Source organism: Bison bison, unplaced genomic scaffold (genome assembly GCF_000754665.1).
Source record: "Bison bison bison isolate TAMUID 2011002044 unplaced genomic scaffold, Bison_UMD1.0 scf7180017864068, whole genome shotgun sequence".
In the NCBI taxonomy this organism is placed as follows: domain Eukaryota; kingdom Metazoa; phylum Chordata; class Mammalia; order Artiodactyla; family Bovidae; genus Bison; species Bison bison.
In genome coordinates, this window is record NW_011494640.1 from 1959292 (window position 1) to 1965291 (window position 6000).

General features: G+C 43.4%; 1 protein-coding gene across 4 annotated transcripts in view; it reads right to left on the reverse strand.

Annotated features, from left to right (window-relative positions):
* The window catches only part of PTP4A2 (protein tyrosine phosphatase type IVA, member 2), a 28801-nt gene that overhangs the window by 22247 nt on the left and 554 nt on the right, over window positions 1–6000 (reverse strand). For 2 of the 4 annotated variants that reach the window (XM_010836893.1, XM_010836896.1), the window contains exon 1: window positions 5624–5984. The exons of 1 other annotated variant lie outside the window; for it this stretch is intronic. The gene's annotated coding sequence lies outside the window, so the exon portion shown is untranslated. Of the gene's footprint in view, window positions 1–4541; window positions 4678–5623; window positions 5985–6000 lie in introns of those variants that run through there. One more of the 4 variants, XM_010836894.1, reaches the window with a different exon arrangement.

Sequence of the window (6000 nt, forward strand, 5' to 3'; positions counted from 1 at the left end):
GGGATTTTAAAAGCAGAGTAGTAGTAACTCTTTGCTCACTGAGAGAAAACAAATATTGCCGTATTGGTGGGCATCTCCTGATCTACTAAGCGGCTCCGTAATTACCAGCAAGCTTCACAAAAATAGCCTCTCAGCTTACTAAAATCTACCTGACAGTTGAATTCTTTTCTTAGTAAACAGATACAAATTTAACTAAATTCTACTTGTTGATGATCTCTAAATGAATATCTCATCTCACTAGAAAAACAGTTCAGAGTTAAGGCTATGGCTTAAATTTGATGTGCTCTTCATCCAGAAAGATCTAAATTATTTGAATGATTTAAACCAATTACCAAGAGGAAACCTGTTTGTAACCACATGTGTGGAATGAAGAATGCCACTAGAATCTATTGTTTTTCCATCATATCCTTCTCAATTTGCTGACAAATCCTGCTGATGACTCATATCCTTCTGCACTAACCAACCAGTCACTCTGTTCCCTCATGATAGGCTTTCACTGATAATGGAAAGAAGGAAACTCACCAATTTTCTATTAAAAACAGTAAATATCAGTATGTGTATATAAATCCAATCTACAAAGACTACGGTGGTACAACACGGTGAATGTTTTCAGTGAAAGACTGCAAAAAAAGTTACGCTCAAATCTCAAAACTTAAAGACAACTGGAAGAAAGCAGCCTTGACTGTGAATTTGAATTCTCGTCAAACAATACATTAGTTAAGAGCCAACATTTTTGACCACTGCAGAAATAAAAATATAAAGTAATTTATCTGATCTGCTAAAGCAAATATATCATGTGTGCATTTTATGCCAAAAGAATTAACATTTTCTGAGAAGAATGAAATTTCAACCCAGAAATACTATGAAGAAAATTAAATACACTAATTTTCTAAAAGGTAAAGGCTGTTCTAATGGTCAAAATATTTTTTCAAAACAGGCTCAACTAGCAAGGAAAGGGTCACAGAAAAGCTTAATCTTAAAATTCTCTACAGTTTAAAAAGGAATGTTATGTAATGTAATTTTATATTTAAATGATGAAATTTAGTTTCTATGCCACTTAAAATGGAGTGGATGCTGTGTTACAGAATCTACGGGTAAAAAATCAGCGCAGGCAAGCAAAACGTATCTGTATTCAAGTCACATAAAGCTGTTGCTATAATCTGTCAACCCCTCAGCCATTTTTTTGGCAGAGAGTTTATGCACTGTAAATCTACACTGACTAAACAAACAGGGCAGGAAAAACCACCTCAGCGTGTGCAAGAGATGGGCTCCATCCTCACACAGGCTCCAGGAGCCCCAGAGGGGAACGACTGGCAGTGGACAGAGCCTGCGGTGCTGTGCAGCTTCTCCTGTGAAGGCGTCATAGAGACAGTTTCTGGTTTAGCTTAAACCTCTACTACTCCAAGGAGGGAGAGATTTCTGATACAGTATCCACTTGAGCCTTGTATCAAGCAGTCCTGTAAGGCTTCAAGCCGAGGTCAAAGGAGCCAGAGAACGTGTTTCAGTCAATAAAACGAAGGCTAACCAGAGAAAGCAACCAGACACCTCTATATATATACACTAGTTCTGAAACTGAAAATGGATAATATTCCAAAGTAACAGATTCAAATCACCATTTCCCAAGTAATTTTAGTTGGTGGCATCTGTTTATTTAACAAACCCAAGATACAAAACTGAACTGTAACATCAAGGACTCTTGCTTTATAAACTTAAGAGAATAATCATTAGTTTCTACATAATCCAACTAGTATCTTGAGAAAAATCTCAAACATGCCCCAAAGAGCAAAAAAAGTAACTGAAGTATCCTTAATTAAAAAAAAAAAAAGAACTAAATACTAAATTTCAAGCAAAGAAAAAGGTAATTTCCTTAAAGTCTACTAATTCCTACACAACTCATGTAAATGACTAGAGTTAACTGAGGAGGGTGGGGGGAGAGTTAGAAAGAGACTTAAGTACTTTAAGCCCCAAGGGGAAAAATTTTTTTTAATCCACTGCCGCCATCTATTTACTGATACTCTTTAACTAGGATTCAACAATTGATCTCTAAACCAATTTTCTCATCTACAAAACTGGAAGGCTGCCATTACTTACTCCCAGGGTTATTATGAATTTAAAATGATATCATTTGTGTTTCAGCACAAAGAAGATTCTTGAGACGATTATGTTGAAACCTAAAGCATGCTGGACTTCACAAGTATTCCAAGACTTCAAAATCTCAAGCCACCACCCTAATTCAATAAACATAACTAAGTCTGGTATGTCAGAACTACCGGTCCTGATTTCCAGTTGCTTAAAATTTTTAAAGATCACTAACTTCTCTAAGTAGCAGAGCTGAAGCGACAGCACTTGAAGAAATCAACCTAACTTGGGTTTCCCTCTAAAGTTTCACTCAAGAGCAACAGCTAAAAATGTATATATTGTTCCTCTGCATCTTATTTGTAAATGCTTTTTCCAGAGGCTTCACTGGTTACCAATCCCATATTCCGACAACAACAAAAGTACAGTCAAACCCTCTAAAATAAATCTCCATTAAATTTCAACTTTGTGTCTCAAAACTATAAAGTGTTCTGGAACTACTTCATATAGAAATACTGTCTTTAAAGACAAAGTGAATAAAAACAAATGTTTTTCCTTGTTCATACAAGGGTCTTTTCAAGTAAAACATAAATATGAAGCTTTCAGATTTTTTTAAAAGTATGTGCAAAAGCATTCAAACATTTACTCTTCCCTAGTGCCACCAAAGTTCAATGATGTTGTAAATGGTTTCTGTCTATAAATTTGGTTCGCTCAAATTAAATATTAGTTGCCTGACTCATTGAGGGAGTGGTTTGACTTTTGCTGTTCTGAGTCAGAATATACCCGGTTCAGCAGTTCTAAACAATTTTTCATTTGTAAGGTGGTCTACAATGCTAGCAGCCTTTTCCAGCTACTAAATATAACAAACTGTTACCTCAGTAGTAAAGTCTTAGTGATTATAACACTTTGAATCTGTAGTCCAATTTATAAATAATGAAGTATTTTCATATATATTTTCTTCACAATCTCACAGTCTCCTGAAGTAAATATATCACAAAGCTGAAGATTTTTACAAAAGACAACTTCTGTGACTCTTAGACCCAATTAATACACTCTTTTTCTTTCCCCAAAAATAAAAAACACAAAAGTCTATTGGGTTTCTTTAATCAGACTTTTCTCTCCCAGACATATCCCAGGTGCCTCATAAAAACTCTGTCTCAAAGCACACACCCTAAGGCCCCAAGTGAGTTCCAAGGCAGAATCTCCACCCACATAAAAGCCTATCCTAACTTAGGCCCCAGAGAGCCTCAAGTCAGCATGTCCTTAAAGATCTACTCGCCTCCAGCCAGTCAGTCTTGTGCATTAACCTCAACACCTCTTACCTGTACAAGCTGCTAGGTCACTGTGTGGACGAGAAACTTCAAAGACAGACAACCTAGCGTGAGGGAAATTAATGGTATAGTGGAGAAATCAAAGACTGTGGAGTCAGACTGACCTGGGTTTTTAATCTAGCTCCCATTCTTTTACGTTCTGACCTGGGACAAGTTAATTAACCTCTTTGAGTCTCCATACTGCCTCATTTCATCACTGTAAGTCAATGAGGGCTCATCACTGTACCCCTAAAGTCTGGCAAATAGAAACCATATGTGTCAAATGAATGCAAATGAGAACACCTACCACCTTTTAATAGTAGCTGTGAGAACAAGAGTATAAAAAGCACCTGGTACACAGTAGGCACTTAATACTAATTAATCCAGTCACCCACCGAATGATAACAATACTACTCACTGTTTCTCAAAGTAGAGAGCATGCTAATGATCAAGGACACTGTAAGAAATTTATAATTTCTGACTTCTAATTACACACGAATGCTTTTGCTTGTAGTTCTATCACATTTAATACCAAAAGGACCACACTACTCTTTGCATGAACTGAAAAGACTTCCAACTTCTAAGAGACTTCTCATCATTTCAGTATAAAATCCGTATAAGGCACTCTTCATCAAGAACCCCTTCTTCCTTCTACAACACAAGAATCTGGAAAAGCCCATGGCAATGATTAATCCATTCACAATACAACATGAAACTACTTTTAAAATGAATACCAGCAAGCAACTTTTCATCATCTTCACCAACACAATGATTATGCTGGCAAGTGATGATGAAGCCTTAATTTCCTTTTGCATGTGGAATAAGGCATAATAACTTCACTGACTTCCTGTCTGAACGACTCTGTAACACAGAGCAAGGCAGCCAGTAACTACCAGATTTAATCCAGCAGCAGCTACAACTTGGTGACTCCACACAGAAAACCATTTGCTGAATGCATACAATGATGCTAGAACTGCTATTTTATACATTTCTTGAAAAATTCTAGAAAATAATAAACTACCCTATGATTGAGCTTCATCATCAACATGCTACACCATTACTGTTTCTTAAAAGCTTCTCTCCAGAAGGGTAGCAAAGAGCTAAAATCTAAAACACATTTCTTATATATTTACCTAACAATAAAACACCTCTCACCTGAAAAACTAGCAGTACTTTACAAGTGTCTATCTGAACATTCAAAAGGCAAGAGTCTAGGATCCCAGGCAATACTCAAACTTGTTTTAGTTAGCTTTCAGAACCCAGACTAGGGTGGGATGCCAACCAATCATGTGCTCGACAAATTTGGAAATTGATGTCCATGTTCTGAAATATTGGGGGGGGGGGGGGGGGGGGTGGCGGGGGGAGGCACAGGGCCAGAAAATGATTGCCACTGGAATAGACTTCTGTACCCTTTGCTCATACTTGAACCCAAGGACCCAGGAACAAGATGCTCCTGGAAAGAACTCCTTAACCCAGGACACCCAGGTTCACTACGGCCCTAGAAAACGATCAAGGATGGCCCCCAAGGATGCCTGCTCACAGACTGGACAATCACAGGCAGACACTTCCACGCTCCCTCATCCGCCTGCCCTTCACCTTCTCCCCAGCTCGCTCTCACGCTGCTCTCACGTTGTCCCGCCCATCACTCTACCCCTAGCACGCAAACTCTCCCTCCCCCACTTACTCACGCTCCCCATTTACCCCACTCTCCCACGCACAAGCATTCTCCCCTCACTCACTCGTTCCCACATGGCTCCCAGCTCCCTCTCCCCTACACTCACCTCCCACCCTCCTGACACTGTACCCGCTACCGCCCCCAACTCACACTTCCCCTCACTCTCCTCTGCAAGCGAGCGCGCGCGCGCACACACATACACATAGCCCCCCAACTCCCCCATCTGCACTTTCTCCCCCGCCACGCTCTCCCCACATGCACACTCAGCCCTGTTCCCCAACTCACTCTCGCCTTCACGCACGCACATTCCCCCCCCCAACACACTCCACATTCTTGCACACAGCACTCGCTCCTCTCCCCTCCCACACGCGCGATCCCCCCCACCCCCACCCTCGCTCTCCACGCTTCCCGGCCGCGCTCCCCCGCCCCCGGCCCCGGCCCGGCCCTCCTTCCGGGGACGTGTCTCGGGCCTGCACTAATGGCTGCGGCGCCTCCCGCCCTCCCCTGCCCCGAGGCCCCCGGGAGGCGGCGCGGGGGGCCGCCCGGGAGCCGCGCAACTCACGCTGGCGAGCTGGGGACTGGGCATTGAAGTCTGGCGGCGGCGGGAGCGAGGAGGCGCCTCTCTCCTCAGTCACCTCGGCGGCGGCGGCGGCGGCGGTAGCGGTGGCGGCGACGACTCCCCCCCAGCCTCGGCGCGCGACACCCGGCCCGGCCCGGCGGCGGCGACGGCGCGTGTCCACGAGTCCGTCTTGCTGCTGCTGCTGCTGCTACGGCCGCCGCTGCGTCTCCGGCTGCTGCCGCTGTCCTGGCTGCCGCCGCTGCCTTGTGGCCTCGCCTCGCGCCGTGACCGGCCGCCGCTGCCGCTCCAGCCCGCTACCGGACGGACCGACGGTTACAGCCCCGGCCGATCCGCGCCGCCGCCACCACCACCGCTGCGCG